The sequence below is a fragment of the Marmota flaviventris genome, chromosome 10 (genome assembly GCF_047511675.1).
Source record: "Marmota flaviventris isolate mMarFla1 chromosome 10, mMarFla1.hap1, whole genome shotgun sequence".
Taxonomy (NCBI): domain Eukaryota; kingdom Metazoa; phylum Chordata; class Mammalia; order Rodentia; family Sciuridae; genus Marmota; species Marmota flaviventris.
Genome location: NC_092507.1, coordinates 20,201,167 through 20,213,437, shown reverse-complemented (window position 1 = coordinate 20,213,437; position 12,271 = coordinate 20,201,167). Strand labels below are relative to the sequence as shown.

Sequence of the window (12,271 nt, the reverse complement as noted above, 5' to 3'; positions counted from 1 at the left end):
TGGTTGTAGATGGACACAATGTCTTTGTTTTATTTATTTATTTTTATGTGGTGCTGAGGATCAAACCCAGTGCCTCACACATGCTAGGCACTCCACCAAGTGAGTCACAACTGCAGCCCTTTGACCCTTGACTGTGATACAGAACTCTGATATTCTGTTGTAATCCTTAATATTGGCATAATATAAGCAAAAGCCATCCATTTTTTTTCTTGTATTAATCTCTTCCTGGAGAGTCTTATTTGAGAAGTTGAGGCCCTCATAAAACTTGGTCTCTACTAAGACCAAAGGTGGGGTGGGAAGGAGCAGTTAGAAAAGTCCTTGTGTAATGCTCAGTGTTGTTTAATTTGGCCTGTTCTACTTAAACTATTACCACTAGGAAGGGAGTCCAAAAAACTCATCATTCCTTTGAGTCAGTAATAATGAGAGTATCTAATAGTTTACTAGTGCTTGGTACTCCTTTAGAAGGCTTACGTGTTATCTTGTTTTAACCTTAGAATCATCCTATGAGGCAGGTTTTATTTTTTCCATCTTATAGATGAAGCTCAAAGAGAAAACCAGCCGAAGGTCATATATCTAGTGGCTCAAGAAATTCGGGGTGTGTGTGTGTGTGTGTTGCTAGGGATTGAACTCGGGGCCCTGTGCATGTGAGGCAAACGCTCTACCAACTGAACTATATCCCCAGCCCCAAGGAATTCTTGTTATCCCTTGACAAAATAGTCTTCTGGGTTCACCAAGCTTCTTTTCATTTAAATATAGAAAGCACCCATATGAATGTTAGCTTTAAAAAGAAAAGAGAATTGTTTGGTCATTGTTCTCAATTGTGATCATTCAAAATATTAAACAAGTTGTCCAGATATGTCATGCTTATGATGATAATATCCTACTATTTGCAATATGTTGGATTTCAGGATGTCTACTTTTTCTTCTTATTACTTCCAAAAGTACAACTTGGTATATATTTATTGAAGATATTTATTACTTCCAAAAGTACAACTTGGTATATATTTATTGAAGATAAATTCAAATTAATCTGACTTCAAGAATTCTGGGTAGGGACTAGGGGTGTAGCTCGATAGTAGAGCACTTCCCTAGCATGTGTGAGGCTCTGTGTTCGATCCTTAGCACCACATTAAAAAATAATAAGTAAAATAAAGGTATTGGGCCTAAATACAACTAAAAAACTTAAAATATAAATGAATGAACGAATGAATGAATTCTGGGGGCCTGGTAAAGCTAGAATGGAAATCATTCTTGGCTTAAACAGAAAGTATAGGTCTGTGATCCCTGGAAAAAGGGAAATAAAGATGAATCTTGTGATTTCCCTTGGCTGTCTATTCGCATATTCTGAACCAAGCAGAGTAGAGGATCCCAAACAGAACACAGTGGTCTTGTTGTACTGAACAGATAGGGATTATAGTTTAAGGGAGGCTAAGATGGCTGGAAGCGATGGGGTAAAGTTCTAGAGGAGAGACTTATTCAGAAAAATTGCTCTGGGAATCTCCATTGGGTCACCTTGAATCTTTGCTGACAGCACACACACACACACACACACACTGTTAGTAGGGTCAGACTCCAGAAGGCTGATAAAGAGTGACCAAGAAAGCTGTCAGCTAACTGGTTCCCAGAGCAGGGATGTGTTTTGAGTTTCTACCAGCTAGAGTAGAGTTGATATGACCCACTTAGGACACTCTATAGAGATGTCAGAAGAGCCATTTGTTAGTACTGGAGCTAAAATATTCCAGGAGTAAAGGATATTCTAGACCTGCCCTCATTAGACTTAAAAACAAGACTCAGAACTACCAAACTGAACCAAAAGTCATTTAATTGACTATCAGAACAAAGTTCAGCACTATTGAAAGGCTGAGATAGGAGAATCACAAGTTCAAAGTCAGTCTCAGCAACTTAGTGAGCCCTTTCTCAAAATTTAAAAATTTAAAAGAATTTAAAAAGCAAGGGAGGGAGCTGGGGATTTTGTTCAATGGTTAAGTGCCCCTGGGTTCAATCCCCAGTAACAACAAACAAACAATGTTAGACACTCAAGAATGTAAAACATAAAATAATGTCCAGTGTCCAATCAAAAGTTACAAGACAGGCCAGCTGGCGGTGTGGAAGTGCAGTCCTGTAATCACAGTTCATAGTGCTTTGGGGGGCAGAGGCAGAAGGATCACAAATTCAAGGCCAGCCTGGACAATTTAGAAGACCCTATCTCAAAATGAGAAACAGGGCTAGAGGTGTAGCTCCAGTGGTAGAGCACCTCTGGTCTCAATCTCTAGTACTGGACCAGGAAAAAAAAAGTTTTAATACATGCCAGGAAGATTTGACCTATTGCTGGGAGAGAAATCAGTAGAAACAGATTGAGGTGATAGAATTGACAGGCAATGGTATTAAGTCCATTAGAGTTGTGACGTTTCTGTGATTACTAGTGGTAGAATTCATAAGACTTTTGTTTAACATTATTACCTCTACTTGGAAAACTTCCTGTTCTTTTTTCTTTATGTACAAAGCTGCCTATTTTATTTTCAAATCTGCCCATTTTCATATTTTTGTTTCAGGAAATCTGTTCAGTCTCTCTAGTTCACAGTGATCTTTTCATCCTTTCTGTTGCCATCATTGACTACATCATTCCTTTGATAATTAAACTGCTATTTACTTGCTGTATTATTACTTAACTGAAGTTTTATCTGTCTTCTCAACTAAATTATAAGCTCTTGAAGTTAAGGGAGAAATTTTATATACTTCTTTGTGTCTTTGAGTAGCTTCTTAATAAATATTCATTGATTGATAAGGGTGCAATAATTAATAGTTAACCATTAATACAACCTGAAGCTTATTAAGAGATAATATTATATAATGGTTAAGTTGTGGCTCAGTGGTAGAGTGCTAGTCTAGCACATGTGAGGCACTGGGTTTGATCCTCAGCACCACATAAAAATAAATTTTAAAAAGGCATGTGTCCAACTACAACTAAAAAAAAAAAATTTAAAAAGAAAAAAACCCATTTAGAACAGTACAAGTGCCAGATAGATGTTACCATTGTAACACTACCATTACCACTACTACTATTACTTCTAGTTCTCCTACTGTTGTATCAGTTATCTTTTCTGTGCCATGCATTGTGCTAAGCATTTTATACATGCATTATTTTGTTTTTTCCTCATAATAACCTTACAAGTTAGGAATTGTTAAAATAATTTAACAGGTTAGGAAAGAGAGATTACACTGCTTGTCAAGGTCCCAAAGCTGAAACATGGCAGTGGTAGAGTGAAACCTACACCTTCTTAACATTCATGATCTTTTTATTTTGGTGGGGATGGGAATACTATGGATTGAACTCAGGGACACTCAACCACTGAGCTACATCCCCAGCCCTATTTTGTATTTTATTTAGAGACAGGATCCCACCGAGTTGCTTAGCACCTCACCATTGCTGAGGCTGGCTTTGAACTTGAGATCCTCCTGCCTCAGCCTCCCGAACTGCTGGGATTTATAGGCATGTGCCACGGCGCCCAGCAACATTCATGATCTTGCTGCTCTGCCCCTCTCCTTATTAAATTTTGAGGGCTTTCGTAACTCCTAGTGAACTGAAGGTAGAATAGAAGCGAATTCACCATAAAAAAATATATATATGGGAAAAAGAAAAAAGGAATAGGTACTTATTTTTCCTTCTGCTCAAGGACTTTCCCTATAAATCCATTGTTTTGAGTGGTGGCTAGACCTTGTGAGAGGAAGTAGATGTACAGCTGCCCTTTGCTGCTGATTCTTAGTCAGTTGCTGGCGGCTTGGCTGTTAGTGACAGATGATTGTGTGACACTTTTTCAGGAATGAATTCTTGTTACATCTGGCAGAATAGAATAGTTGATATGGAATTGCATGGCAGTTTGCTCCATAATTCTACTCCCTGTTGCTCAGATGTAGTTGTGATTGCTAGGTCTCCCCCCTCACTCAAGTTGGTTGGTATATGAACAGTCACATCTCAGGACTGCTGCTTCTGCTTGCTCCATGACCACACGGTGTGTTTGAATATTACTCTGAGCTGTCAGCAAAACATTTTGCTGAATTTCCTTTTCTGTTGTTGCTCTGCAACCTTCTTTTCCCTGGCCTTTCTCAGTTGTGTAAAGTCAGTTTCTTTTTTGGCTATTCCATCCCAGAGAGGGAGCAGTTACTGCACAGAGAAGCTTGAAATATGAAATGAGACATTATAGACATTAGAATGGATGGTTAGACAGTTGGCAAGATGAAGTGAGACTTACTCCGTGCCTGATGAGCAGTTCAGCTCTGATTATTGCCTTCCTCCTTTATTTCTAATCCCCACCACTATATTCAGAACAGCTGTGGGTACTCCAATGCCTTTTCTACAGGGGGCTCAACTAGTACAATACTTACTTCTACTTGCATGAGCCAGGAAAGAAAGGTTATATCCTAGTATCATATTATTCATCCCTAAGTAGGGAAATGAATGGGGGTGAGACCCTTTCATAAAAACCTACTATGTATTCCCTCGTGGCATTGCACTTTGATTCTCTGATTGTCTAGGAGTCTAGAGTACATGCCCAAGTTGGCTTCTTCCAGTTACTTGTTCCAGAATTCCAATTACCATCAACTAAAGATCACTTTCTTCTGTCATTGGCTATAAATAAAAAGAGAAAGCATTTGAAAATGAAGAATACTGAGGCTTATGTGAATTATTGACATATTTCTAGTAATCCTTTGAAATGATTTGTTGAGGTCTGCTGTTTGTTGGTAGGGGGTTAGGGTTAGGGTTAGGAGGTTTGTTTTTCAGAGCATTGTAATCGGTTTTCATGTTAAACTCCTGTGTGAATTTAATGCTCAACTGATAATTATGGCTGAAAGAAGTCTGGTTCTCACAAATGTTAGGAGTAAGATTTCTACATATTTGAGGGAAATTATCCATAATTATATTTACTTAATCAAAGTAAGCCCATTTAAATGTTGGATAATTTGAAGTCAGTCTCCCCTTCTCCCCCTTTTCTTGGGATTGAACCAAGGAGCATTCTGCCCCTGAGCTGAATCATAGCCTTTTAAATTTTGAGACAGAGTTTTGCAAAGTTGCCAAGGCTGACCTTGAACTTGAGATTCTCCTGCCTCAGCTTCCCAGTTCTCAGGGAACTGGGCCAAGATGAAGATACAAGAAATACTCAAATGATTGTCTGTTTTTTCAGAGCTGAGAATATTTTGCAAATAAAATCTCAGTTTCATATAGCATCTCTTAAGCATTTTCTTTAGTGTGGTTTACAACTCAACTAGAGGGATGAAGTGAAATCTTCTCCTCAATTGCCAGCCATCATTAGACTAAGAACTAGAGTCCAGATTTCCAACTCAACAGTTTAAATGTATTTTCTTCTAGACAACCAGATAGATCCTATTAAAAAGAGAGCCTAATTTTGGTCACTTATGGGGAAAATTTCTGCAGAAAAGTTGATACTGAAAGAAACTAATATTGAAGGTAAAAGTGATCCCCCAATTTTAGTCTTAAGAGCAATGGTATGACTAGAGCCTGAAGAGTGATAAAGTTAAGAACAAAAGGTGGAATTGCCCCCAAAAGATAATAGAAAGCTCTGGAATTACTAGGTGTAAATGGTCCTTGATAGATGTTTAGTGTGCTCAAGAAGTAAGATATTGGAGTTTAGAAATCTGTTTTCCTGGGCTACTGTTCCAAAGTCAAATCAAGACAAGAAGTTTCCTTATATTGATTGGTTGAATGTAGGCCCAGAGCTGGTGTCATTCCTTTACAAAATTGGAAATTTCTTCTGGCTTTAGATCACAAGTAAGCTCTTTTTCCCTTGGTTCTCACAGTCACATACTTTATCTGTCCACCCCAGGAGTTCCATTTCTGTCCTGCTAGCTCATTTGGGCATCGTTCTAGTGACCCAAACTGATTTGTCAGTATTTCCTTGTGTCTGGAGAGAGTCTGGTTATATTTGTCATTTCAGCCCCACCCTGTGTTTCAACAGGAAGTGGGTGGATGCTTAAGCCTGTGAAGCATTCCTTCTTGTAGTTATTGCATGTTAGGACTGCTAAAGAAAACTCATAGTTTAAACATTTTAGTATACTGACTTAGATTACAGTAAGACTTTGTGTTGCCTGTAGTTTTTTGTGTGTAGAGGTGATGGTATCAGAGATTGAACTCTGGGCCTTGCTCATGCTAGGCAAATACTCTTCTACTAAGTTTTATTTTCAGACAGGGTCTTACTAAGTTGCCCAGGCTGACCTCAAACTTGTGATCTTCCTTCCTCCTTCTCCCGAGTAGATGGGATTACAGGTGTGTTCCATCACACCTGGCTGTTTATTCATCTTAAAGTCAGATGATTATTCAACTTTTCATTTAAACTCTCCCATGGAATGTGTATATTTTAACATAAATAAATTTGCTGTTTGCAAGACGAAACTAAAGTAAACCTCTTCTCATATGCTGCCATCCAGAGTGCTGTTAACTAAACGCTAAAGCACTAAAACGGGGGTGGGGGTGGGGAATGATGAAGTGAAAGCAGAAGTTCTGATTGCCACAAATACAACATCCCCACATGTTCCCCTCCCCTGCTACTGCTGATCAGCATTTTGGTGATATGTTTCAAAGAGGAACTGCCATGTGAAGCATTTCTGTTGTAGTGGTTCTTGCTGTTATCCAGATATACTTGCTTTTTAGTTATGACCATAGAATTCTGTAGGTGTTATCAGTGACCTTGGTTTTCAATGCACCATTGTTTGTTTATCATAAACAGTAATAAATATCAATGCCAGAATGACCTCCCTTGCTCTCACATGCAGCTTTCTTTTATTGCCATCTACTGCCTCCCAACCCCTTCCTCATCTCACTTCACCCATGCTGTTGGGAGCAGGGTTGAAAGAGTTCAAAAAGTTGGGCGAATGTCAAAGTCTCTTTTTTACTTTACACTGACCAAATGTGATATGTAGATATTCCATGGTAACTTCCATATACAGACTTGGGAAGAATCTCACTGTTTGAGGGGGACCTGATAGAGCCTCTCATCCAGTTTCCTTTCAAAAGTATGACATGCCAGTGTCATGGCATTGACAGTTGAGATGGGTCAGTGTACTACTAAGCCATGGCTAGGAATGGATTCTGAAGTCTTGTATTTGTTTTTGGACTTATTCCCTAAAGGTGAAACTAGCTAGAGGTGAAGATGGAGATTGCTGGTATTTCTGTCCTAAATATCTGAAACTGGTCTAAAAGTCAGTTGTTCTTTTCGACTTCCTTGAGTAAACCACCTCCCAGTCCAGGACCCTACCAGGGTATAAATAACTTAACTAAGGACTCTGTCTGGAACATCCTTTGGGCCATTCTGGATCCTACTGGTCTTGGTAACTGACAAGTGCATGCCTCCAAAGGAGCTAGATAAATGGCCTCTCTATATTCCCTTGACTTGCCTCTTATGTTCAGAATACAAGTGAAGGTTGGCTAAATGAGAAGATAATGGCAGCTTAGGTAGAAGTAAGTCCAAAAATTTTAGCACTAGGAAGCTTCTTAAAGATCATTTAGTCCCTTTGTTTTACAGATGAGGAGACTGAGCCTAGAGTGAGAATTGTAATGTCTCTGATTTATAAGGCAATGTAAAGTTTATCCAGTTTCACCTCCCAATACCTTCTTATCCTCTAGAAATTTCTCCTTCAACATGCCTGATACTAATAGCTGGTTATCCAGAGGCTGAGGGAATTTACAACCTTATCTAAAAAGAACCTATTCTACTGTAGGACAGTGCTAATGAAAAGAAACTAGGTAACTAGATAGTTAACTTCCATGTCATTTAGCTTCTTAGCAAGTCTAATTTAATTTCTCTCCTCTGCAATAACCCCCCAAATTAGGAAATAACACTATAGCATATAATTTCCCCAAAGTGAAAGATCTCTATTGATTCCATAAAGACTGGGCATTACACTCTTTCATGTGTCCATAACAATAGCAAGTCGTCGTCCTCCTCCTCCTTCTGTTTGTTGTTGTTTGTTCATTTTTTTTCCCCCCTATCCTGGGGATTGAACCCAGGAGCACTTTGCCCCTGAGCTGTATCCCCAGTCCTTTTTTAAAATTTTTTATTTTGAGACAGGGTCTCACTAAGTTGCTGAGAGTCTTGCTACATGGCTGAGGCTAGTCTTGAACTTGGGGTTATTCTACATCAGCCTCTTGAGTAGGTGCAATTATAGGTATGCACTCTCACACACAGCTCTGTAACTTCTTTTTTCATTTAAGAACCACTACTTCCTTGGTTCTTTTCATATTTTATTTCTGTCACTAGCACTAGCATTTAACTCTTTTCATGACACTTTTAATAAGGAAGCATACATTTTATCACTGTGCATATAACTGTATATATCTACAGGGAAAAACCAGCAGGTGGGGATCAAGTAGGCTAGACTCGCCCTGGCAACTTACCTATGGTTTCTCAATTCATATGTTCTACCTGTGATATGGTGGGCCCCCCTTTCTGCTCTCTCCTTCTGAGCTTATGACGTTTTCCAGTTGGTCTTCTTATCTCCACCCTTTTCCTATCCCAAAATAAATTCTGTTGAATGATTTGTCTAAAATGCAAAATTGACCTGTACTTCCTTAATTCAGTTGTTCCTCAATACCCAGTGTTGTACAAATTTTCCAGTTATATGCTACTGATGTTGGAAGAGCTTTTGTCAACTGGAGTTTCATAAGAAAATTAAATCCTAATGCCATTAGCCATTTATTGTATGTAATATATTAACTTGTTTGCTCTGTATCTAGAATGGTGCTATTATGTACAATCTTAAGGAAAACTGAGAAAAGTCACTAATCATTTTCTTTGTTCTGTGATTCAGACAAGTAACCCAGTTATGAAAGACTGGAGAAGTATCTGTTTTTCAAGAGGCCCAGGAGCATAGCTGGGAGCAACTTCAAGGGGAAAACCATCAAATTTCATTGAATCTAGGGTTTTATTTTTAATTTTTATGTGAATATTGCATTTTACTCTATAATATGTCCATGGTTAAAATTATATTTATTTATGTATTTATTTATTTTTGGTACTGGGGAATGAACCCAGGGACACTTTACCCCTGAGCTATATCCCCAGCATTCTTTTATTTTTTGAGACAAGGTCTTACTAAATTGCTTAGGGTTTCGCTGGTCTTGCTAAGGCTTTTCTTAAACTTGTGATCCTCCTGCCTTAGCCTCCAAAGTCACATCCCCAGTCCTTTTTATTTTATTTATTTAATTTCGAGACAGGGTCTCACTAAGTTACTTCTAACTTGCTGAGGCTGGCCTCAAATTTGTGATCCTCCTGTCTGAACCTCCCAAGTTACAGGTGTAAGCCAACGTGCTTACCTACAGGGCATTTTTTTTTTTTTTTTTTTTTTAGAGACAGGGTCTCACTGGGTTGCTTAGTGCCTCACAGTTGCTGAGACTGGCTTTGAACTCATGATTTTCCTGTCTCAGCCTCCCAAGAGGCTGGAGTTATAGGCATGCACTCCCACGCCCAGTGTCTAGAGGGCATTTTATATGTATGTATATTATTCCATGTCCCTAGGAAAGTTATTCAAGATAACACAATAAAACGTCAGAGTCAAGGTACTAACCCATGTATGTCAACTCCAAAGCCCAAAATGAGTTTTCTACTGCTTGAAGCTAAGTTGAGAGAATTAAGAGCCTAGAAGTCCTTTTTTTTTTTTTTTTTGGTACTAGGGATTTGGGGATTGAACCCCAGGAGCTCTTAACCCTGAACTACAGCCCCAGCTCTTTTTTTTTTTTTTTTTTTTTTTTTTTTGAGACACAGTCTCGTTAAGTTGCTGAGGCTGGCTTTAAATTTGTGATCCTCCTGTTTCAGTCTCATGAGCCACTGGGAATATAGGCATGTACCACTGCGCCTGGCTGAGCCTGAGTCTTTTTGGCCATTTCTAAGTTAATCTTCATAGGAATATAAGATTTTTTTTTCTTGGTCAAGTTACTATTTGGGTTATCATGCATAATTCTGCACTTTTGCAGAAGACAACCAACCATTATCCAAAAGAAAAATGAATAACAGTGCAATAGCAGGTATACTTTTCTAGTTGTTTTGGCTTGATAGATATTGATGTCTTGTTATTTCTTGAATATTCTCTAGCTGGTTATGGGAACTGGCTTTTCTTGGAAAGAGGAAGCTATTTTGCGAGGTGTGGTAGCACACACCTGTAATCCCAGTGACTAGGGAGGCTGAGACAGGAAGATCACAAGTTTGAGGCCAGTCTCAGCAATTTAGCGAGACCTGTCTCAAAATAAAATTAAATAAAAAGGTCTGGGGATACAGCTCAGTGGTACAAAGTGCCCTTGGATTCAGTTACCAATATCAAAAAGAAAATAATAAAAAGGAAGCCATCTTGTTATTGAAAACTTGCTTTTAGGTACACCCTACACAGATGACAGTTAGTAACTCTCTTTCTGTCTGCTTACCCAAGGCACTTGGAAAAACATAAATGCTCAAGCACCAAAGTATTAGAATTTGCTCTCTACCCCCTGTATGACATTTGCCTAGCTTTCTGGAATCCAGTTTCCATGAGGTATCCAGAGGGAAAGTCTGGAATGCACTGGCAATGGTCACATTCAACACAGAATTTCAAGGTAGTCTGGCTTTGTAGCTCCTCTGAGAAGCTGGGACAGTGAATGGAGCCCCAGTGACTTTTCCTTTTGCTTCTCAGTCTCAACACTAGAGATTAAACCCAGGGCCTGGAACATACTTGGCAAGTACTCTACCACAGAGCTACAGCCCCAGCCCTTTGTATTTTTTTATTTTAATTTTGAGACAGGGTCTTGCTAAGTTGCAGAGGCTGTACTTGACTTTCTATCCTCCTGCCTCAGCCTCCTGGGTGGCTGAAATTACAGGCATGTGCCACCACATCCAGCTTTGCAATAATTGTTTTGAATCATTCTTGACTCTTTCCTACCTAGTTCTTCCAGAAAGTTTGAAATTTGGGAATCTGAGGGCATCCCAAGAATGTTGTACAGAGCCCTGTGAAGTTCTTTTGTTTGTAACCTCCTGCCTCCTTTCTTGTTCTCTTTTCACCAGGATTACTACTACAGATTGAGACTGATACTGTTTACATGAAGTAAAAGAGGGAAAGAGAGTTAAACTGGGATGTCTGGAGTTTGGATCAGAAACCTGTTGAGTCAAAGGAGGAACTTAGCAGCAAAATGGAATGGAAATCATTTCCTAAGAGAGTAGACAAGTATGCAGGAAACACCTCTGCACCCCAAAGATAGGCACAGCTGCCACACAGTGACTATTAAAGGGAGGTTCAAAGTCATAAGTAAACAGCTGATTCTCTTGGTTCTTGGGCTGTTGCTGTTGGTGACAGGAAATCTTGTTCCCCAAGCTGCTGGCTTCCTGTTTTATTTTTACTTGTAGCAGATCAGAATGTCCATAACAAGGAGCAGTCTGTTCCAAAGGGTTCTACTCCCTTTTTGAGCCTGAAGGGCTAAAGGATCTTTTTTTTTTTTTTTTTTTTTGGTCAGATAATATGTTGGTTTGCTTTTAGGATCTGTGATGGTTAGTTTGGTTTAAGCATTTTGTATCCACAATCAACATTTTTGGTGATGAGCTGGTGTTTTAAAATTTGATGTAAGTAAACCTCTATTTTGTTTTTTTAAAGAGGTGTTATAATATTGGGGGCTAGCATATGTTACCTTTTCATTTGAAGTGACTTTCCCTTGCATTAAAACCATTTGGCCCTTTTGATTTAGATTTGTAAGATAGAGAAATAGTTCCAGACCGGTGTGCTTTGACTGTTGTCATATTCACTGTGTTGAAATTGAAACCTTTTCCTAAACTTATAAAAATAGGAATCTGGTAATCTAAAACAATAGCTCAGCATGAGCCTGCTGAGGGATTTCCTAGGGAAAGGGGCTCAGCTGACTGGCCAAGAAACAGTAACTAAAAGTTTCCAGGGTCTGCTCTAGTCACTTCCTGCTGTTTCTAGAGCCCTTTGGCCCAGGTATATTGAACTGGATAGGAGAGAGAGGGGGAGGCTTTGGGTAGAAGAGAAAGGATCAGAGAATCTTATAGCATAGTTGGCTTAGCATCTGTTTGACATATTGAACATTTAAAACTATCCTTGATATTCTTTCATTCTTTCAATTTACAAACTAAACTTTACTGCTGTTAATAGATACTGGCAGCTAGCATTTAGTTGTACATTAACAGTCATTCACCTAAGAGGAACTGGAGAAGCTATGTCCTGATATATATCAATGGAATCACTGTTGGCAGCTTGAATTCATTCTGGAGATTATCAGATGACG

The 12,271-nt window shown here is 38.9% G+C and overlaps 1 protein-coding gene across 3 annotated transcripts in view; it reads left to right on the top strand.

Moving 5' to 3' along the window:
• The window catches only part of Wasf2 (WASP family member 2), a 73,838-nt gene that overhangs the window by 37,309 nt on the left and 24,258 nt on the right, over positions 1-12,271 (top strand). Inside the window, exon 1 of one of the 3 annotated variants that reach the window (XM_027937325.2) lies at positions 11,062-11,199. The exons of 1 other annotated variant lie outside the window; for it this stretch is intronic. The gene's annotated coding sequence lies outside the window, so the exon portion shown is untranslated. Of the gene's footprint in view, positions 1-11,061; positions 11,200-11,567; positions 11,592-12,271 lie in introns of those variants that run through there. One more of the 3 variants, XM_027937326.3, reaches the window with a different exon arrangement.